Consider the following 24429-nt stretch of genomic DNA (forward strand, 5'->3'; position numbering starts at 1 on the left):
GTTTGGCGTACAAATGGTGTTCACGGAGACAGGAAAGGACGTAGGAGGTGTGGCGTATATGGTCCTGGAGATCTTTGGAAAAAATCAGGATATCATCCAAGTATACTATAACAAAAATATTGAGTACCTTACGAAAGACTGAGCAAACAAACAATTATAAACCCTCTAAAAAGCGCTAACCTACAATTAATGTGAATTAATGTGAATAATACTTATCAATATCAGTGAAGTGATAATTAATATAGTAAAAAAAAGCAGCCTAGGGGAACAACAAACAACAGATCATTCCTAATCTGATAAAACAAAATAAAAATACAAATATGTGTCCCCGGCGCTTAAGTGATCAGTCCACGATACCGTAATCAAACAAAGATAGTCTCTGATATAAGGCTCCTTCTGGACAGGTTGATGAACTGGTTGATTAAAGTTCCAGATGGGTAGGGTGTCCTTAATGCGATGTCTTCACTGTTTCTGAAATTACAGAAAAAAGGGCACACCAATTGCGTAGTATACCACAGCAACAAGTCCCTATCTAGAACTGTAGAATCCTACTCACAGGATATGAATTTGCAAATTCAGGGGAGAGAATCTGTACACATTTCCCGTCTCAGCACGGCTTCCCACGGACCCCATGTGGTCTAGCTTGTAGATCTTCCCTCAGATAGGTGATGTTGATCATAGATATTAACGGTGCAGCACCCACCAGCGGTAAGGACAGGGAATAGGACAATAATGGTATAATATGTAACAGACTTTATTAACACACTTAAAAATATAAAAACCACACTCACATGGTAAGGGGGTGAGTAGTACAACTCATGAATGCCGTCCGCAACTTGAAAGTCCCTCAATCCGCAGCGGAGAGATTCGTTAAGCCAGGTTACATGGCGATCCCTCAGGCCATCAATGGGGCAACTCGGGGATAAGATGGATTTTAAATTTCTAGCCCTTCTATATATAATTTTCGTTTTTTTAGGGAAAATTGTTTTTAAGATTGGATCTCTCTGGAGAATACTCCAATGTTTGAACAACGTCTTTGATATAGCTGGAGCCAAACCACTATATTGTGTAATGAAAAATGGAAACTGACCCTGTGTTGTAGGAACAGGGGCAGGGTTGGTTCTACAAATTAGAGTGGCTCTGTCAATTTTATTGACCTCCGAAATGGCCTGATCCAATGCACTACTATTGTACTCCCGCTCCAAGAACCTATTTTTTAATTCTTTAACCTGTTGTTGGTAGATCAAGTTTTCAGAGCAATTCCTCCTTATTCGCAATGCCTGGCCTTTAGGTATATTCCAGAGCCACTGCGGATGGTGGTGGCTCGATGCCAATAGATAAGTGTTGGCATCTACTTCTTTGTGGTAGGTCTTAGTATGGATGATATTATTAACGACATAGAGGGGGAGGTCAAGGAAATTTATATTTGATCTGCTGTGATTAAACGTGAATTTCAGAGTTTTAAAACCTCCCACATCAGACTATGATGATGAAGAATTTCTAAAAGAATGGAACTGTATATTAAGCAGAGAGCTGTTACAATGGAAGCTCTGGATGGGCAAATTAATTCAATTAAAGAACAATTGGAACCATTTACAGAGCTTCCAGAGTATAAAAGCTTAGAAGAAAAAACATCTGTAAAAATAGAAAAAACGGAGAAAGAAGTGAAATTGACTAAACATAAAAAGTTTATAAGAGACAAAAAAGACTATGATGATAACAAGCAAAGAAATTGGAAAACAGAAAAGATCATTACAATTAGTGAAGTGGATACAGGTGGGCATGAGGTAGTCCAACCATCAGGTATCCCTAGAGATAGAATTGATTCCACAGAAGTGATAAAATGGAGAATCCCATATTGGGAAGGAAAGGAGATACACTGTCAAAACAGGACGGCAAACCCATCGTCATTAGTAATAAGGGTAAAATGAAACCAAATAAACAAGACCAAGTGGATCAGCAAGTATCTAGGGACTATACAGATGATCAACATATTATTGGACATCAGCACCGTGATAGATCTCCTGCTGATAGATCATATGGAGGCCATCATTATTGTGATAGATCCCCTGTAGATAGGCCATATGGAGGCCCTTGCGCAACAAATAATAAAAAACATAATTCTTTTTTAGATCAGCGTCAGGGCCGGGCACCACTACAGGAAAGATGGAGAGGCCCCAGAATCCAAACGGGCAGACAGGATCAAATAAGAATAGAAAAGAAAAGGTCAAGAATGGAAGATTCAGATGGAAGAGAGGAGGGACAAGGAAGAGAAAGAGAAAGAAGAAGGTTAGACCAATGGAGAGATTGGTAAAAAGCAACGTATTCAATATTAGCGATGTTCCTCTCAAACAAGTGGAATTGGATGTTCTATCTCGGGGTCTTAACTTTGCCCCGGTTAATGGACCCAACATGTTCAACACCTTTGTTGATGTCCACAAGTTTCTGAGGAAGATCTCTCTTAAAAAATACTATTTGAAAGATGCAGTGAGTAGATCGGTCATCTTGCCAAGTGTAAAGAACCAGGCAACAAAGCCCCCTTTAACTCCCTTTAAGAAACATCTACCTTCTACCCTAAAGGAATGAAGGGCAACTTTGTTGACACCTTTGCTGAGATGGTAATTTCAGATCTAGAAGCAGCAAGTATAGATTTTAAGTGCCATAGACAAAACCTTAGCAAAGAAGAAAAAGAGGCTGTCAAATCCCTTGAGTCAAATACCAAAATAGTGATCAAGGCAGCAGATAAAGGGGGAGGAGTGGTTGTGATGAATTCCTCCTATTATGAGGAAGAGTCACTAAGAATTCTGGGAGACGATATCACATACCAAAAACTGGAAACCAATCCCACCATTCCGTTTAAAGAAGAAATGGTGGTTCTTTTGAATCAGGGTCTTCGGGATGGGATTATAACCATAAGGGAACAGGAATTTCTAATAATTGAACAACCAAGAATTCCGATTTTCTATTTCATCCCGAAGATCCATAAGAACCTCACCAGACCCCCTGGCCATCCAATAATATCTGGGATTCCCTCACTTCAAACCTGTCCCAATTCCTAGATTATCTCCTTCAAAAGCATGTAGTTCAAGTCCCGTCGTATCTGAGGGACACTTCACAAGTATTGACCCTAGTGCAAGATCTCACCTGGATGGACGATTTTTGCTGGGTAACATGTGACGTGGTCTCATTATATACTGTGATTGACCATCAAATGGGATTGGATGCGATTAGAAGAGTTTTGGAAAAAGATGTTGGGATGGATGACAAACTGAGACAGTTCATCCTGGGTGGGATCAGATTTATTCTGACCCACAATTTTTTCAGAGTGTGAGGAAAACAATAACAATAGCGCTCAAAACAAACCCAAAATATAATAATAACGACCACTATTGTGACAGTGATAGTGTGATTAATACAATCAGTGACAATGCAAAAAATCAGTGATAGTGCACGTGCCTACTTAAAGTGCATATGTAGGTAAAAAAACCCTCAAAATAAACGACAACCTTTGAAAAAAGACTGTTTCACTTGTCTTCTCGTGGATAATTTTCAAAGCGTCAGGGGAGTTCGTCTCGAAGTCATAAAATAGAAAAACATATCATAGTGCAAAAATGTTTGAACAGTGAAAAAGGTGAAAATTCATCCAAAATGACTACTCACATTTTAAGTATACATATTAAGTAAGGGAAAAAAGGGGGAAAGTTTGCGCCAATAAAAGAATTTTGCCTACTGTTCAATATGTGGTTCCAGTCCTTTCCACAAAGTGATTTCGCTGCCTGAGTCTTTCAGAGGTTATTCACCAACCTCTGTGTGGATTTGAGTAGAAAAAAGGGTGAAATGTCCTCGGGCGCGTCACTCTGCTTGCGGCTCCACGGCGTGTATTATATGCAAGGCAAAGGAGAGAGAGAAGGGCCACAGTGAAAAAAGACAGCTCAAAGTTTTGCACACTTTTTCATCAGGGTAGAGAGAAGGGGGGGGGGGGTTGGGAGGGGTGAGAGATGAAGACAAGGGATGACTGATATTAAATCAAACTTGTTGACTGGGGACACACTCACATTAAAAACTCTCAAAACTTGATTTGATGTCTCCTCCTCTTTTTGTAGTTGGTGTCTTGAACAGATGTCTTCTCTTCTATGTGCAGTTAAATGGATTGAGGCCGAGGAAATGCCTTCTAATATCTTCCTTAGTAAAAGAATAAAAGGGAAAAAATAGTGCAATACAGTTTATTTACGAATAAAAACTAGAGATTTATAACTTACAAGCGACCGATCAATTTGAGCATAGGAAGGAGATGCCGCCAGGCTCCACAGCTTGTCCCTTTCTGGGCTGTGGTGTCCCGTCTCGGCTGGTTCCCGCTTGGCAGATGTGTGCTGTCTGTGGCTTGGGTTGCAGGTGGCCGCAGTGCGGATGTCCAGAGCCCGTGCACAGGCTATGTCCTCCTCCTCCGGCCGCCTATCTTCCCCGTGCAGACAATTCCAGGCTTCCCTGCTCCGCTGTGCATGCGCATGCGCAGACGGTGAGACGCTGGGCCAGGGAAATCAGAATTCCTCGCTATGGTGGCTTGTAGAGACCAAAAAACATCAGACGCGTTTCGCCAATGCTTCCTCAGGCCTCCTGGTCCTTATATTTCAGAAAAGCTGCTTCAGCTCCTGGATATATCCTGTATATACACACACTGTACATGCACAGGAATCTCTCTAAACCTGCTAGGGAGAGAGATTCCTGTGCATGTACAGTGTGTGTATATACAGGATATATCCAGGAGCTGAAGCAGCTTTTCTGAAATATAAGGACCAGGAGGCCTGAGGAAGCATTGGCGAAACGCGTCTGACGTTTTTTGGTCTCTACAAGCCACCATAGCGAGGAGTTCTGATTTCCCTGGCCCAGCGTCTCACCGTCTGCGCATGCGCATGCACAGCGGAGCAGGGAAGCCTGGAATTGTCTGCACAGGGAAGATAGGCGGCCGGAGGAGGAGGACATAGCCTGTGCATGGGCTCTGGACATCCGCACTGCGGCCACCTGCAACCCAAGCCACAGACAGCACACATCTACCAAGCGGGAACCAGCCGAGACGGGACACCACAGCCCAGAAAGGGACAAGCTGTGGAGCCTGGCGGCATCTCCTTCCTATGCTCAAATTGATCGGTCGCTTGTAAGTTTTAAATCTCTAGTTTTTATTCGTAAATAAACTGTATTGCACTATTTTTTCCCTTTTATTCTTTTACTAAGGAAGATATTAGGAGGCATTTCCTCGGCCAAAATCCATTTAACTGCACATAGAAGAGAAGACATCTGTTCAAGACACCAACTACAAAAAGAGGAGGAGACATCAAATCAAGTTTTGAGAGTTTTTAATGTGAGTGTGTCCCCAGTCAACAAGTTTGATTTAATATCAGTCATCCCTTGTCTTCATCTCTCACCCCTCCCAACCCCCCCCCCCCTTCTCTCTACCCTGATGAAAAAGTGTGCAAAACTTTGAGCTGTCTTTTTTCACTGTGGCCCTTCTCTCTCTCCTTTGCCTTGCATATAATACACGCCGTGGAGCCGCAAGCAGAGTGACGCGCCCGAGGACATTTCACCCTTTTTTCTACATATTAAGTAAAAAAAAATTTAATGTTCATCTGTAATGTTTATTGACCTTTACATTTTATTGTGTTGGATAGGTTAGACCAATATATCATTTTATAATTAGACCCCATCAGCATTTTGACACGAGATTGCTTTTTTATGTGTGTTATTGGTATGTATCCGATCTTTAGTACCTCCCCTTTGTAGGAAGGTCTTTCAATTGGGGTATGTATTTAAATGTCTCATTAGCTAAGCTCCGATAACCCCTGAGGAAGTGACCTAGTGTCATGAAACGTGTAGGGAGGAGGAGCTTAGCGTATTGAGCTGATCCGGCATCCGTAGTTCCAGACGCAGGGAGGACTTCCTGCATTGCTGATGTCACCCGATCTGCCGGTAGCGGGTGTTGCGTGCAGTGAATCTCTCCGCTGCGGATTAAGGGACTTTCAAGTTGCGGACGGCATTCGTGAGTTGTACTACTCACCCCCTTAATCTGTGAGTGTGGTTTTTATATTTTTTAGTGTGTTAATAAAGTCTGTTACATATTACACCATTATTGTCCTATTCCCTGTCCTTACCGCTGGTGGGTGCTGCACAGTTAATATCTACGATCAATATCACCTATCTGAGGGAAGATCTACAAGCTAGACCACGTGGGGTCCGTGGGAAGCCGTGCTGAGACGGGAAGTGTGTACAGATTCTCTCCCCTGAATTTGCAAATTCATATCTTGGGAGTAGGATTCTACAGTTCTAGAGGGACTTGTTGCTGTGGTATACTGCGCAATTGGTGTGCCCTTTTTTCTGTAATTTCAGAAACAGTGAAGACATCACATTAAGGACACCCTACCCATCTGGAACTTTAATCAACCAGTTCATCAACCTGTCCAGAAGGAGCCTTATATCAGAGACTATCTCTGTTTGATTATGGTAACGTGGACTAATCACTTAAGCGCCGGGGACACATATTTGTATTTTTATTTTACCTTACGAAAGACGTCGTTGATGAAATCCTGGAAGACAGCAGGAGCATTACATAAGCCGAAAAGCATTACAAGATACTCATAGTGTCCACTACGCGTGTTGAAGGCCGTTTTCCACTCAACCCCCTTCCTGATGCGCACCAGGTTATAGGCACCACGTAGATCCAACTTGGAAAAAATCTTGGCGCCCTGTAATTTATCGAACAGTTTGGTAATGAGGGGAAGGGGGTAATGATTTTTGAGAGTTATGTGGTTCAAACCCCTGTAATCGATGCAAGGCCTCAACAACCCGTCCTTTTTCTTGACGAAGAAAACCCAGCCCCTGCTGGGAAATTGGAGTGACGAATAAAGCCTTTCTTGAGATTCTCCTGGATATATTCATCCATATCTTGAGACTCTGGTAATGACAAGGGGTAGGTCTTGGACTTGGGTAGGGAGTACCCTGGAACCAGATCGATCGGACAATCGTAAGTCCTGTGTGGCGGCAAAAGGTCGGACTGTACCTTATTGAAAACGTCCCGGAATTGGTGGTAAACAGAAGGTAGAATAACTTCGGGAACAGAGGTATTGTCCAGCAGTTGACGAGTCTCGCCTGACCTCGGCCTCCAGGAGATGGGAGCAGAGGAAGTCCAGTCAATGAAAGGATTGTTAAGCTGTAGCCAAGGAAGACCAAGGGTAATTGGTATCCCAGGAGCGTGAATGGCATTGAGAACTAAGATCTCCTCGTGCAGATGTGAGAACAGATGCAAGGGGGCCGTCTCTAAGGAGATGTGTTCCGGGGTAAGAGGACGTCCATCGATACCGACGAGTACGATGTGAACCTTCTTCCTCACGAGCGGTATGCAGTTTAACCTGGCGAATTCAAGGTCCACGAAGTTTCCTCCAGCTCCTGAGTCAATGAAAGCGGCGGTAGAAGTCTGGAACGTTTCTTTGGGAGTTCACCTATATGAAGGGGACGTGGAGACATTACACCCAGAGAGAGCACCTCTGTACTCACTGGGTGTTCCCGTTTCCCGGACGCAGTGGACACTCCTGAACCAGATGCTCCATGGATCCGCAGTAGAAACACAATCCCCCTGCGTGGCGGAACTGCCGTATCGGTGTGCGGATGCGTTGTACCCCCAATTGCATTGGCTCTGGCAACTCCAGTGCAGGACGAAGAGGTGTGGTAGCACTTGGGGGAGCAGGAGTGCTGCTGGGAGTACTGGAGAACGGAACCTGAAAGTTATGAAAGCGAGTGCGCTGAAGCTCTGAGCGGTGTACCTTGATACGTTGATCCACTCGGACGGCCAAATCAATGAGGACCTCCAATTGATCCGGCCTGGATAGGTGAGAGAGTTCATCCTTGATGGGATCTACCAGGCCTTTCCAGAATACGGAGACGAGAGCCTCTTGTCCCCAGTTAGTCTCGGCTGCTAGAGTCCGGAATTCTACAGCATACTGTGTCACCATTCGCTGTCCCTGAGTGATCTGGAGAAGAGAAACAGATGCCATCTCCTGACGAGCGGGGGAATCGAATACTTGTTGGAACTCTAAAAACAACAAAACAGGCAGCGCTAACCACAATGATGTGACAAAGTATATATTACCCTATGTACAAATGACAAAGCATGCATAAGGGGCTGCCCAAGATTCAAAAAACTGACCCCCTGGTCAGAACTATAGAATGGAAAGGGAAAGTATCCACTGGCGCCTAATATATTATATACTTCAAAAGGATATGTGAAAACCAAGCCTGTTGGCTGAAGAAACGTAGCTCCTCACGTTGTGCTTAAAGAAAAGAGAAAGCACAACACATAGCGTAATACTGTAACTATAAACGAACAACACTTAAAACAACATATAACAGCTGAGAAGTAGATAGGTGAAATCTCAATATTAAAACATTTAATAACAATTATAAATAATATATAATACACATGGACATATAATAGACAGATAATATAATAAAATTGATTAAAGCACTCCGCACCACCGATGGAGATAGTAGCAATGCCTACTCACCAGATGGAGTAGGTAAGCAAGCGGTGGATAATTTTGAGAGTATCCCCTCTCGTTTCGATAAGCTGCTCTCTGCTGGCTGGTGTCTCCGGGACCATGTGTGTGTAGATCTTCATGCGGATACTTCCGCAACTCGCTTGGAAACCCGCCCAGATGGTAAGGAACAGCAACAGCTGATTCAGCACGCCGTCGGCATCAGCAGGCTAACTGGTTAGCAGCGAACGCAGATTCAGCAGCAGCAGCTAACTCAGCACGCTGTCGGTGTCAGCGGGCTGACTGGTCTGCAGCAAACGCAGATGTAACAGAGCGTGGGGATACAATCACCAAAGTGTAGAGTGCTAAAAACGCCACCCTACGCGTTTCGAAAGGCTCTCTGCTTTCTTCCTCAGGGGTATATACTCCAAGCGAGTTGCGGAAGTATCCGCATGAAGATCTACACACACATGGTCCCGGAGACGCCAGCCAGCAGAGAGCAGCTTATCGAAAAGAGAGGGGATACTCTCAAAATTATCCACCGCTTGCTTACCTACTCCATCTGGTGAGTAGGCATTGCTACTATCTCCATCGGTGCTGCGGAGTGCTTTAATCAATTTTATTATATTATCTGTCTATTATATGTCCATGTGTATTATATATTATTTATAATTGTTATTAAATGTTTTAATTATTGAGATTTCACCTATCTACTTCTCAGCTGTTATATGTTGTTTTAAGTGTTGTTCGTTTATAGTTACAGTATTACGCTATGTGTTGTGCTTTCTCTTTTCTTTAAGCACAACGTGAGGAGCTACGTTTCTTCAGCCAACAGGCTTGGTTTTCACATATCCTTTTGAAGTATATAATATATTAGGCGCCAGTGGATACTTTCCCTTTCCATACTTGTTGGAACTCTGCTATAAATGCTGGGTAATCTTGGGAAAGATCAGAACGTTTCTCCCAAACCGGGGAAGCCCAAGCTAGGGCGCTGCCAGTGAGGAGGTTATAAATGTAGGCTACCTTCTTACGACCAGTGTTGTAGAGATGAGGGGCCATTTCAAACTGTACCTCACACTGGTTTAGGAAACCCCTACATTCTTGCGGTTCACCTGCAAAAGGCTTGGGGGGAGGCATCCTTACATCGGAGCTGCTAAATGCGCTTGTGGAGTGGGGGCTTACATCTGGCGGTCAGTACTCGGTCTGAGAGTTCTGCGACCTGGCATGTAAGTGCCACAATTTGATCCGCCATGGCCTGGTTTTGCTGAAGCAGATTGGAGAGAAACTGTTGAAGTTCGGTCTGGTCTGCGTCTTGTGGGCTCAACATAATGTTACGCCGGTGCTGCCCGCAGACCAGACCTGTCCCCTGAGCTGAAGGGGGAAGTGGTAATACACGCACCCGCAGCAAAGGGAGCGTGTCCGGAGTGTGGTATAAAGTGTTGCCAGGCCAGGTGTAGTAAGGGAGACAATACTTGCCGGTACCGGTTGTAGAGAGAGAGTGAAGAATGCCTTGCCGAGGTCAGGGAGTGGAGAGCAGAGATAGGTCATAGTCCAAGTCGTATTCAAGGGGTTACCAGAGTGAGCGTTGTCCAAGGAGTGCCGAAATCGAGAGCCAGAGGGGGTAGTCGTACAAGCCGCGTCAGAACTTGTGAAAACACTGAGAGAATCCAGAAGTACTTCCATACAGAGACTATGTTGAGCAAAGACTGAGAGCAGAGAGGAGCTAGATAAAGCAGGAAGGTCCAATTAGGAAAGGAGGCGGGACAGGAAGAGCTACAGGGAGACACTGCAGATTGGTGCAGGCATAACAGGCCAGGTGAGTCTTGTTGGTAACCTGAGTATGCTCGTGTGGTGTGCGGGGGCGGAGCCTGAGGTCCAGGGGATGGGAAGAAGAGTGTGCAGAATGAGCGTGCTCCGTAACGCTTGTACGCGCGTGGAATGAGCCAGTGGATGGTGCAGGTGTGCGCGCAGGAGGGCGTGGGCGCGCCCGGCATTGAGCAGAGGAATCGCCGAGGGGAGTGATCCCGCGACGGCGGCAGGTGCGGGGAGCCGCAGAGGTCGGTAAGGCAGGATTGTTTTGTGTGTCCAGGGACTCCCTGATGGGAGAGAGTGCTCTGTGTGGGGAGTGTATAGGACACCGATTCTTGACAAGCACAGACCTGGAACTATCACGCCATGAGGTCCATACTCTCAGCACAGAGGTCTGTGAATTGAAGGATGCTGAGGAAGAGATCCTGATTCGTTTAGAGACAGTAAAAAGAGCAAATACAGGTCTGAGACAGAAAAATTCAGACTTGACTGACCAGGTCAGTGAAGGAAATAAAGTAAAGTAGCAATTAATCCAGTGAAAGTTAAAGTGCACATGAGTCTGCAGCAGGCCAAGGAGAAACAGAAGCATGCCAAGGAAAAGTAGCGAGTTCTACAAGAAGTAAGTGTCCAGGAGCTAACCAAGTACTACAGGAACAGCTGAGTACCCAGTGTGTCCCCACAGAGCAGTATGAAGAGCTGAAGGCCACACTGCATGTCACCAGTGCATCACTAGAGGCCCATGTTCAAGTAGCCCATTTTAAGTAGCAAGCAAAGTGGAGTTTAAAAGGGATTCAAAAGGAGTGAACAAGTGTACAGCACCTACTGGCCCTGATTCATGAATTTGATCTACGCTGGAAAGGAGGATATTATCTATCCCAGACTGCACATCTCACCATTTTACTGTTGCTGTGATGCCTCCTTTACTATTTATATTTGCTATGGCCTCACTTCTTCTCAAATTATGCACTTCCTTCTACCAGCCTCATTTTGTCTCTAACTCTATTCATATATCTCCATCTCTCCTCTCTTCACCACTTCTCAGTTCACATGAACTACTTTCTTACCTGCGCCCTCTGACGTTACACAGCTATATCCCCTGCACTAAAACACACCCCTACAAATCATCATTGCACATTCTCTTTCTATCCATGATTCTCCACCTTGCTTCTGGGGATATGACTCCCAATCCTGGTCCCTGCCTTAGGCTGGGGCCATGGTGCTTTTGCCCGCGCGGAGGTGAGAGGAGGCTGTGAGGTAAGTGGGTGCTTTCCCTGGCCATGGTGGACGGGCCGTGGGGGGCATTCTTAGGGGCATGCCTAGGGGCATCACGGAGCTGGTTCACCCTAATTGGGCGAACCACTCACGTGACCGGCCTGTCCCGCCAAGAAATCAGTTTGAACGCTACCTGCTCCTGTGTATGTTGCTGCCATTTTTGTATGAATAAAACCTCAATTCTATAGCTTTAGCTTTGCCTGGTCCCCGCTTTTGTATTTTGGCTGTGCTTTCCAGGTTCCTTATCTACACGGACGTTTTGGAACTCCTCTGCCTATGCTGACATGTGGAGATGCACGCTACATGGAAGACCTGATTTGCCACAGACAGTGAGTTCTTCAATCAATTCCAGGTTTTGTGCTCGCTTATATTGAACTTTATTCTCTTGTTCATTTGCTTGATTATTAGGACACATTGCCATCTGTGTTTACCTTCAAGACTTTTTGAACCTTTCAATTGCTGAGTCTGCTTGTTGTGGCTATTGTTGCCCTCAGGAAATATTCTATTTATTGATTCCTTTATATGGGCTGATATAGATGTTAGAGCCCTGGGAGGGACTTTTTTAGTCTCTTTTCATATGAACTGATTTCATGCACCATGCGTGCCCTCCCGCTTCCGCGTGCACGTGCCTGCAAGCCACATGGACACGAACATTGCCTTAAGGCAGTCTGTTCGCTCAACGTGCGGATGCCTCTGCACGGTCTGCGGTACCATGGCCCCAGCCTTATTTCTAAATGCTCCTGTCCTCGTCTGCCAAATGCAACTTCTACTACATCTGGTGTCAACCCCTCTAACCTCACACCCATCCCCTGCTACCCTCCCTCGTCTCTCCCTTTCTCCCGTGCCCTTTGGAATCCTCGCTCCCATTCTAACAAGTTCCTCTCTGTGAATAACTTCTTCTCTCTCACTCTCTGCTTCTCTTTGCTATAACTGAGACCTGGCTCACTGAGTCTGATGCTTCACTGAAGTGGCCCTCTCTTATGGTGGCCTTTCTTTATCCGTCACTCCGTGCACTGATGGAGGTGGAGGCGTGGGGCTCCTCCTCTCCTCTATCTGCCATTACTGAACCCTTCCTATTCCTCCCACTCTTGCTTTTCCCTCCTTTGAGGCTCACACTGTCCAGATTTTTTCTCCCTGTCCACTTGGTGGTCATCTATCGCCCACCTATCTCTACTCATCCCCTTCTGCCTTTCTTTCTCACTTTGAATCGTGGCTCTTTTTCTTTCTCTCCTCAGACTTCCCTGTTCTCCTTGGGGACTTAAACTGCTACATTTATGACTCCTCTCTCCCTTAGGCTTCCCACTTTCTCTCTCTAACCTCTTCTTTTGGCCCACAATGATGGCCATTACCTAGACCTGCTTTTCACTAAAAACATTTCTCTTTCTGATTTCTCCATTTCCACCTTTCCTCTCTCTGACCATCTCCTCATCTCATTTCTCTCTCACTTCTCCCCTTCTCTATCTCCATCTACCCCTCGTTTATGCAGAAACCTGCGCTCTATTAACCTACCAGCCTTTGATTCCACTTTATGCTCCTCCCTGAGTTCTGCTCCACACCCTGCCAACCTGGTCAGGAACTACAAATCTGCTTTAGGCTAAGGCCCCGCTCCCTCAGTCAGCGCTCCCGCACTGCAGACAGGCGGGGCGCTGACATACACAGACCGCGATATGCGGTCTGTAGGGAGCAGGGTAAAAAATGCTGTATGGTGCTCAAAAACATAGATCAAAACGACAATAAAGTCCTTTAACAGAATAATTCCATCTGTAGAAATCCTAGGGGTACCAGGAGAATAAGACCAAAAATCCTATTGGATATGACACCTACTTCCACTATGACACGATGGCCTGGATGGAGTTCCACTAATGTAAGTAACAACTCCCACTAGCTAGTGTCCAGTCAGATATATCGCTGTGGAGCAGTAAAAGGTGTAAGAGTAGTATTACTCACATATGGATGGTCTTCATGGTATACCTCCTCTGGTAGGTGCATCCGGTTTTCCAAGGGTGACAGCAAAGCAGTGTAGGAAGGTTGGAGCACAACTGAATACAGGAAAGGAAAAACAATCTGCGAGAGAGTGTGTGTCCCATAAAAAAGTTTAATGGATCAAACCATAAACATGTAGGGAGCAGGAGCAGGAGGTGGGCGGGAGTGGGCGGCTTGAGCGGGAGGGGGGGCGTGGCTTGAGCGGAGGGACCCGCTACTCTCCCCCCCCTCCCTCCACGGGATCGGGCTGGAGCTGTTGATCACAAGCAACACAAACACACTCATACACACACGCAGGCAGTCTCTCACACACACACACACGCACGCAGGCACTCATACACACACACACAGACAGAGGCAGGCACTCACGCACTCAGGCACACACACACACACATACACAGACACACAGACAGACAGAGGCAGGCACTCACGCACTCAGGCATACACATACACACACACACAGACACACAGACACACAGACAGAGGCAGGCACTCAATCACTCAGGCACACACATACACACACAGACAGGCACTCACGCTGCTTTCCCTCCACACTCCTCCCTGCTCCCCGAAGCCTCTCCTCCTCCCGAAGCGTCCCCTCCTCATTGGCTCACAGCCACACCACGTGACGCGTCAACGCTAGGGATTACAATTCTCTTGTATCCCGTAGCAGCTGATGCGTCACAGCGTGTAGTGAGCTGTGCAGCCAGGGGGGACCGGGACCAGCTTGGGAGGATTCCCCTGCTGGTGGGGAAAGCCCGTGCAGCCGCCCGCGCCGCCGGGCACAGCGGGTCCCAGGCCTTATCCTCATCTCTTGATCTACATGTCCTGCTTTCTCTCTGCTGTCTTCACCCTTCTAACCCCAGACCCTGGCTAAATTCCCACACACACATGCTGCGTTCATCCCCTCATTCCTCTGAACGCCTCTGGAGGAAGTCTCACACTCTCGCAGACTTCCTTCACTGCAAATGTATACTGTCCTGTTTCAATTCTGCCCTTTCTCAGGCTGAACAAACCTTTTTTTCTTCACTAATCAACATGCACAAGTCTAACCCATGCTGACTCTTCTCTGTCTTGACTCTCTACTCAGACCACCCTCAGCTGCCTCTTCTTCCGCCATCTAACCTCAGGACTTTGCTGACTATTTTAAGGAAAAGGTGGTCCATACGTCAGAATATACCCTCTGTTTCCTCCTCCCATCTTACACCGCTTCCTAACTCTCCTTCTGCCTTCCTTGACTCGTTTTCCGCTGTCTCGAAGGAGGATGTGTCACTGCTGATCTCCTCTTCGCCCTCTCGACCCCATTCCCTCCCATCTCCTAAAACCTCTTGCTCGTATTATAATCCCTATGCTCACACATTCTGCGAGATAATAAGAGAGAGTTAATGCAAACTGAGTCTCTCACACTCAGTAGCTGTCCCGATCTGCCGATATTAAGCTTCACTTCTGTGTGTTATAATGGGAGTTTCGCCGGAGCTATCCTCTCCATGTACAAGTCTCACTCAATGTACTTGCCCACTTCTGCATCATGTGTCACGCCGGGGAGCTCGTGGGAGCTGGGTCCTCTGTCCTCCATGTATCAGCTCCGTGTATCAGCCGTGTATAACACACACATATTTGCCATTACCTTTGTACAATGCAGAGAGGAGCGGGCAACGGAGACCCTGGCAGGAGCTGTCATGTGAGCTCTACGGTGCCATATTCTGGCCAGAATCTATAAACAGCACACATGACCCATACTCCTTTCCTCCTGTCTGCTACATCCCCTATGCCACCCTGACTATCCCATCCCTGTTTTCATCAAGCCAATGAATGGGGAAAGGGCATGGTCATGATGATGGTGGATGTGGTGGTAGTATTACTAGTTGTAACTTAGGTAGTTCTCTGTGATACATTTCCACGTTAAGATTTGGTGCAATTGAGGCTGTAAACAGGAGAAACTGGGAGCAAGGGCGGCAAACATTGTGAAGTCATACATGAATGACACAACTTATTTGTTTCCCAACTCTGACCCTCTAAATTACTGGGTGGAAAAAAAGCCTTTTGGTCTAAAATAGCGTGTATGGCATAACAATGCTTAGCTTTCCACCAGGCCTCATGCAATCTGAACAAGTGATTGGTTATGATAGGCCCAGATGTTCTGATCCTAGAACCAATATGTCTGGTAACAGTGTGGAAAGACTTATAGTCATTAAAATGAATGAACATCTTATTTTCAAGACTATATTATGCCGGTCTTAGTCACAATTTTGTGAGGAGTGTAGCAGATTAAATGCTAGATTATAAAGAAATTGTGGTTTTGACTAATTTTTGCTCTACTGTATATCACATTACAATTTACTGACTTGATTGTGGTGTGCTGTGCTGCCTGAACTATCTAAAGTGCCCTCCCGCCCATGCCATATTACCACCACGACCGACTAGTGCCCTCCACCCATCCTCATTCTTATTTCCAGTTTGCAATTTAGCTGGGCATTATTAAAAACATGTTTTTACCAAAAGCACGCCAGCACTCGTACAACACTACCATGAGTCACAAACATATAATCTCTTTGGTAGTGGAGTGGTTGGCTTGTTGAGTGTAATGTATGTCTTTAACGTACTATGTGTAATGCAAGGGTGGGAGGTCCAAATCATAATCTCCTTTTATTTTCATTTTTGCCCTCTGAGAAACTCTTATTACGTGTACACTAAGAACTGTGTGGGGTATTACTTGTTCTACAGCTGCAGGGTCTAGTGAGAGAAAGTCAGTAAGAAGAGAGAGTCTGACAGGCAACTTAAGCTACTGCTGCTATGTTAACTGAGATTACTGACTAAATTGTCACCAGTGCAGCCCTGCCCAAAGAATACATGTTCACTATGACTAATTAGTGTCCTCCACCACCGCATCACTATCATCATTGTTATTGCCAGCCAAAGTAAGGAATTACAATGTGTAGATTTGCAATTATATTGTAGAAGTGTCACGTGAATCAAGTTTCCGTGACCCTGGAGTCTGATTCAGAAAATTTCCTGGTTCATAAGTAATATAGAATCCCAAGATTTCCAGTGAACAACTTACAATAAAACCATCAAAAGAATGTTTGGAATCTGTTATGACTATGTGCAGATTTCTATTTACAATTCTCACCCCTATTACTTCTGTGAGTGGAAATGGCAGCACTTTATAAAATGCTTGTAAATCATTCAAGTAACAAACAATGTACATATTAAAGTTAACTATGGGGTGTTGCTGCTTAAAATGATGTATGAGGTAATTGTAACATACAGTACTGTGTATTTGTTAGTATATGATAAAATATAAATTAAATTATCTGTGCATTCAGATACATGACTACCCTATCTCTAATTAACATAACTACAAAGAGTAGCTATAGGGCACTTCTCAATTAGGTTTATGAACCAAAACACTGATTTCTGCATAAGCTCTAGACATACTCAAAAATTATCTACTAATTATCTGATGAATATGTTTGTTCATGTTTAGAGGACAGCTTATTTAATTATAAGTGCCCTTCCTTTTCCCTCTGGGGGCAAGCTCACCTAACTGTTTTTCCAAAAGACCTTGATTATACTGTCAGTAATTATATGCTTTGCTTACTTCTGAAGAGTATCATCTTGGCTGCCAACAGTAGCAAACACAAAGAAAATCCTTCACTCTTCTGGCCCCTGTGGATTAAGCTCCTTATAAGATAGTGCTGTTTTGTCACATGTATATTATTTTTTTCCTGCTAACATTACCTTCTTGAGCATAAGGCAAAATAGCTTTGAAAACTAAATGCTGTGGAGGCTGATGATTATATACTAAGCATATCAATCTACAGTATCTATCTATCCATCTGTCTAATCTATCGTCTCTGCAATGTAATTATGTCTGTGTGTCTGTTTGTGTATGTTAGGATAACTAGAACATAATTTCATGCAGTGTGTCAGGTAACAAAAATGTATTCCATTAATTAGTGTCTCAGACTTGTAAAACCATTTTTGAAAGATGCATGAAACCCATTGTATTTTCTAGTTTACGTGCAGAAAAAGTTGCATTTTGTGTTTAGTTTTATTTATAACAATGATCACATATATTATGAATATGACCTTTTTTGTATTAAAATAATCAACATAGCAACGTTTACTCAATGATCCTTTGATATTCTATTTTTCACTTGTACATAGACATTAAGGAGAAAAACATCACCTTCAAAGTAAAATAAAATCTACAACAAAAGCAAATTACGTTTTTATACAAGGCTTTTATGTATTTTTTTCTTTATTATGTACGTGAACAAAAATTTATCAAGAATAACAATTTTTGTTCATCTGCACATTATTTAGAAATGTATAGTAAGTATCTTGTATTTCGCAAACCCATCTTAGCATAACAGAGTCACGTAGAAAAAGTTGTAGCCAAACTGAATATGACATTGACAAACAAATCTTATGTGTGAAGTAGTTTTACATGTAAATGTTAAAGATCTGGTAATTGAAATAATGATATATATATATATATATATATATATATATATATATATATAATCAAAAAATAAATAGATGATACCGTTCTGTGGCTAACGAAAAGCGACCCCCCCCCAGCAATGGGCGGGGGGGTTTCATGACCAGGGGGGGCCGGCCTTCCTCCCCGCTGGCCCGCCCCCCAAGCCCCTTTAATCTAAGGCCAAGCTGGCGGGGGCTCGTCCTCTTTGCCTCCCGCCAGCCAAATCAGCAGGACCTGACCTCACCTGAACTCTCCCTGCACCTCGGACAACCTGCGTGAGTACGGCTCCTCTCCCAGGGGGGGGGGGGGGAGCCTCCCTTCTCCCGTCGGGAGCGCTCGTCGGGGCAGGCTCCCCTCCGGCACCCCCTGTCACCCTGCTGTTTGCGGGGGCCGCGGCTGAAGCCCGGCGGGGAGCGGGAGCCGCGAGGGGGTTTGGTGCAGGGAGGGGGGGTCCATCGGCTGCAAATGGCGCGGGAAGTTCATAGGTGGAACTGGGCCTATGCTTGGTTGCGGTCCACGCCGATGGCGGGAGGCACATGCGTGGGGAGGCAGTTCCTGCATGGGGCCTCAGCATGTGGGTCCCCCGCTCCGACTCACACGTGATGTCGGCTCGGGCGGGGGAGAGGGGGGTGGGGGAAGGGCAGGCGCGATCACACGCGGTCACACGCGGTCACGTGACGTGCGCTGCCCAGCTCCCTGGCCCCGGTCCCCCCGCACCCAGTGACAAAAAGTATATGTACATGTGTTAACACAGGGGGTTAATAAAATTACATGTCACAGGGGGTTAACACAGTGGGTTAATAAAATTACATGTCACAGGGGGTTAACACAGTGGGTTAATAAAAATTACATGTCACAGGGGGTTAACACAGTGGGTTAATAAAATTACCTGAATTACATGGTTAGGTGCATATATGCGGATTTAGGACTTATATGACAGACATGTATGTGGATTGATGATTGCTACAGACATGTGGATTTAGGACTTATATTACGGACATATATGTGGATTCATGATTGTTACAGACATATGTGGATTTATGATTGTTACAGACATATATGTGGATTTATGATTTACGTGTATATGGGAGAATCGATGTATTTGGCTTGTATATATGTATATGGAAGATTCGATGTATTTGGCTTGTATATATGTGGATTTATGATTTATGTATATATGGAAGATGTATTTGGCTTCTGGTTATGCTACAGGCACATATGGATACTTATTTATGACTTGGCTTATATATGTGTGTAGGTGAGGGTTGGACATGTTTGCGTAGGTTTATGTTTAGGTTATATGTGTATATATATATATATATATATATATATATATATATATATGTGTGTGGTCTGATTTGGCCATGAAGTATGGGTATACGGATAGGTAGGTTGTAGGTATGTATGTGTGTGTATGTAATACGTATGGGGGTATTTAGTTATAGGTGGGGTGGGTCGTTTTAGAGAAGGTAGGCTGGATGCGTACTAGGCCAGAGGCACATGGGTTAAAGGAGTGTATGCTTGGTGCGTACTAGGCCAGAAGCATATGGGTTCAAACACGAACAAACACTTACCTGCGCAGGCATGGGTTATATATATGGGGTTACAGGAGGGAAGGTAGGAATGCAGAATCATGGGGCTGCGATAAATGGGGTGTTTTAAGGGAATGCAGACATCCACATGATTTCATACGGGGTGTATAGAGGGATACAGCGTACATGTTTGTGGATGGGTCTTATCGAGAGGTGATGTGGTTATCCATACATCGGTACGGATAGGGGTGGATGTATGCATGCGCGTTTACATGGTTGCATAAGGTGCAATGATTGGGCGGATGCATGTGGGCAACGTATGTGGTATAGAGGTGGATACTTGCGGATGTATAGACTTATGGGCAAGGTGTACTATGTTTATGTGGTTACATGTGGTTATATGCTTAGATGTAGGGGCAGGGCTCAGAGGGCTAATAAGCCAGGATATTGGGGATTTAATTTATGTGTGACGGGGGATGGGAGGTACGCTGCCCTATTTGTTGAGAAAGGGGGAAGCGCGCTAACTGGAGCCTGAAGGTCAGGCCCCAGTCGGTACGATGTACCAGCGCAAGGATGATAATGGTTGATTGTCTCATTTATTGCAGTGCTGACCTTCCCCCGTTGGACCCGTGGCAGCCGTGCGTAGTGGCGCTAGCCCAGAGCAATTTGGCAACCGCAATCACAGCGTCTGCATAGTCAGGGCATAGGCACACACGTTCGGCAGACACAATCCCGCAGCAGCATGGCATCAATGGCCAAACAGTTCCGCATTCTCCAAGCTCAGGCGGCAGACCATGACGAGGCGTGGTTGAACCAGCAGCTGCACGCATTGTTTGCAAGGAAGGCAGGAGGCGGTGGCGGTCAGGGCCGTGGCATCCCTTCAATGTCACGCGCTAGTCAGGCAACGCACATTAAGGCCGCCCCCCTCAGAAAGAGGTGCGGAGGGCCTCCCAGCGCAAAGCTCGAGGCAAAATTCTGTCGCGCTCAGGGCGGCAGCCTTTGGCCACGGTGCCGCAAGGCAGGGCATCACGGCAGCCAGGTCGGGCCCCATCGGTGGTGGGGAGTCCCTCGGCTACTGGGATGCAGGACAAGGCGGATCGGCGCGCAGGTCGGCCCGCAAGGAAGGAGCGCCGACCTACGGCCACTGCGACGCAGGGCAGGGCGTCGCGGCACGCCATATGGCCGCCCGCGACCGAGGCGGGCGGTGTAGCTACACGGACATCACCTGCAGGATCGGCAGGGTCCAGGAGACCAGGACAGCCACCTGCATCTGCGGGTGGCGCCAACGTGCGAAGGACGACAAACAGCCCGGCGTGGTTCGACTACGTTGAGCCGGCAACGGTCGAGGCCCAGTTGCTTCCCCCCAGGATGGCAAGGACGAGTAAGATACCCACGGCAGCGAAGGGGAGGCGGCGGGGTGAAAGGGCGAGAGAGCTTAGGCTTTGGATGGCATCCCAGGTAGTAAACACAGACCAGGGAGGCGCGGGCGAGGTGTCAAGGGGGGGAAATACCGAGTGGCACAATAGGCGTAGAGCAGACAGCAGCTGGGATAACCCATACACCAGACCCAGGAGCTTTTGGTACAGCAGGGAGGGCAAACCTCACAGCAGCATTAATGGGCTTATTGAAGGCCTTGGAGCCGCAGGCATTGGTTCCTTTTGGAGCGGGAGCTAGGGACGCTGGCGCGGCATCAGGAGTGGCAGCAGCGTGGGGGGCGCACATCGGAGAGGAAGCCACAGCGCCGATTCCCACCCCGGCAGCCACCAACATGACCCTGGTGTCTCATAATCCACCTTCGGCCGGGGTCATTGGCACCGAGGGTTCCGTGGTTGGTGTCTTGGGCGCGATCCCGGTGCCTCTTCTCAAGGCCGGGTTCGCGACCCCGGTGCCTTTTCTCACGGCCGGGGTTGCGACTCCGGTGCCTCTTCACATGGCCGGGGTCGGGGACACCACGTCCAAACCAACGATCCCCGCGGGAGCCTATTCGACGCCACAGGTTTGCGTCACTAACGAGTTAGGCACGCACTTGACGAAAGAGGAAAAAGAGGCTATTTGGGCAGGGGATTTCGAGGAAATCTTATCCCTGTTACCCGATTACAGGGAGGCGTTGGCGCGGTCCTTTAAAAAAGGGGATGCGAGGAAGGAGGATATCGAGAAGCGGCTCTTCCCACGCACGTTCGCCAATTGGTCCCGCGCATTTAGAATTTTAGCCACGGTGATATGGGAAAAGTCCCCCCACTTATGTGCGGCGCTGTTTAAATATGAGGATATGATTGGGGAGGCCCACCAGTGGCACGGGGGTATGGGCTGGTGGTTTTACGATTTAAGATTTAGGCAGAAGAAGCCGGCGCACAAGGATAAGATAACGTGGGTCATGAAGGAGACCGACCTCTGGATTGACCTTATTGGCTTATCGGACAAGCCGGCACCCTTTCAGGGAGGGGGAGAAGGGGGGCGCGCTACCGCGAACACGGACAAACAGGGCGATAACCGGCCCGGGGTGTGCTGGGCCTTCAATGACGAGCGGTGCACATATGCGGTTTGTCGCTACAAACACCAATGCGCCACTTGCGGAGGAGCCCATCCGCAAGCAAAATGCTTTAAGAGCGGGGGATGCGGTTCCAAGAGGGGTGGGCGGTGGGCTGGCCAGCAAGGCACCTTCCCCTATAATCGTCCAAAGCCTGACCCCTTGGCTGGAAAGGTACCAAAATAGGGACGCAGCCCGGCTGCTCCTCGAAGGGTTTTCCGAGGGGTTCAGAATCCCGTTTGTGCACCAAGCGGGATCAGGATTTGAGCGTAATTTGAAATCGGCAAGGGTTTACAGCGATGTGGCGAGGGAGAAGGTGGGTAAGGAGGTGGAGTTGGGGAGGATGGCGGGTCCATTCGCCTACCCCCCACTCCCAGACTTGAGGATCTCTCCATTGGGGGTGGTCCCCAAAAAGGACCCGGGGGCATTCAGACTCATCCAACACCTATCCTATCCCGAAGGCTCGTCGGTGAACGACGGCATCGATCGCGAGCTGTGCTCGGTAAGTTACGCTAGCTTTGACCAAGCCGCAGCGATGGTGAGCGGAATGGGTCGGGGGGCTCTGCTGGCAAAGGCGGATATCAAATCCACCTTCCGGCTGCTGCCGGTGCACCCTGACTGTTTCCACTTGCTAGGTTGCGTGCTCGACTGCCAGTACTTTGTTGATTTGTGTCTTCCCATGGGTTGCGCGCTATCATGTTTCTACTTTGAGACTTTTAGCACGTTTCTCGAGTGGGTGGCTCGTTGCAGGGTTCAGGTCACAGGGTGCATGCATTACCTGGACGATTTTCTTTTCGTGGGGCCGGCAGGATCAGACCTGTGCGCATGATGGCTGTTTGAATTTTCAGCCATGGCTTGCGAGTTCGGAGTCCCGCTAGCCGACGAGAATACAGTTGGCCCAACAACGGTAATCAGTTTTCTCGGGATCGAGATTGACTCTGCACGGATGGAATACTTCCGCTGGATAAACTAGCGACCCTAAAAGGGCTCCTTCGGGAGTTCGGGGGTTTGAGGAAAACCTCGTTGCGTCACTTCCAAGCATTGTTGGGCCACCTGGTTTTTGCGGCTCGAATCATGCCGGTTGGCAGGGTTTTTTGGAGGCGCCTCGCGGCAGCAACCGCTGGGATCAGGCGTCCTCACCACTTCATTCGGGTCACCCGTGAGATCCGCGAAGACCTACGGGTCTGGTCGGATTTCTTGGAGGCATACAATGGGAGAACCTTATGGCGGGGGCGTCCCTCGAGGAATGCAGAGCTGCAGCTGTTCACGGACGCGGCAGGCTCGGTAGGCTTCGGGGCATACTTCGATGGGGCATGGTGTGCAGAGCGCTGGCCCAAACACTGGAGGGAGTCTAATCTCATTAGGAACTTAACGTTCCTAGAGCTGTTCCCGTTGCTGGTCGCGGTGCGATTGTGGGGGCAGTCTTTCAAAAACAGGGAGGTAGTTTTCTGGACCGACAACATGGGAGTCGTCGAGGCTGTGAATAGCTTTGATTCACGTTCCCCACCGGTCGTGAATCTGCTACGCAGCTTTTTCCTCTCATGTTTGCAACTGAACATATCGTTCCGGGCGCGTCATGTGGCGGGGGTCTCCAATAAAATTGCCGACTCTTTATCCCGTTTACAGATGGGAGAGTTTCGGAAGTGGGCACCGGAAGCGGACAGGGACGGCGCATCTTGCCCGACAGAGTTATGGGCGCTGGGGATCCCGCAGTGATCAATCTAGTGCGAGCATCGGTAGCTCCGGGTACATGGGAAGCCTATGCGGCCGCATGGAGGGAATACTTGTGCTTCTCAAGGGAAGTTGACGGAGAGACGGGGGGGTCATGACAGTGATGCAATTCGTGATCGAGTTGGGGCGCAGGGGGTTAGCAGGGAGGACAATTAGCAGGAAACTGAGCGGGGTGTCATTCTTCTTGAGGCTGGGCGGTGAGACTGACGTCACTAAGGCGTTTGTAGTCAAGAGGGCCCTGGCGGGGCTTTTGAGGGGGGCACCGTCCAGCGACACCAGGAGACCAGTAACTCCGGCGTTATTGGAGGCGTTGGTTAAGATAACAGGGCTGGTCTGCTTTTCAACCTTCGAGGCGGAGCTTTTCAATGCGGCATTCACCTTGGCGTTCTTTGGAGCATTGCGTATAGGGGAGCTAGTCTGCGCTTCTAAGAAAAGGGGCGGGGGCTTGCAGGCCAGGGACGTGGCGCTCGGGGCGGATTATTTGCAGCTTTTCATCCGGCGGTCCAAGACGGACCAAGCGGGCAGGGGGGCGGTGGTACCATTGCTAAACGTGCCAGGGAAGTGTTT

The sequence above is a fragment of the Ascaphus truei genome, chromosome 2, assembly GCF_040206685.1.
Source record: "Ascaphus truei isolate aAscTru1 chromosome 2, aAscTru1.hap1, whole genome shotgun sequence".
Taxonomy (NCBI): domain Eukaryota; kingdom Metazoa; phylum Chordata; class Amphibia; order Anura; family Ascaphidae; genus Ascaphus; species Ascaphus truei.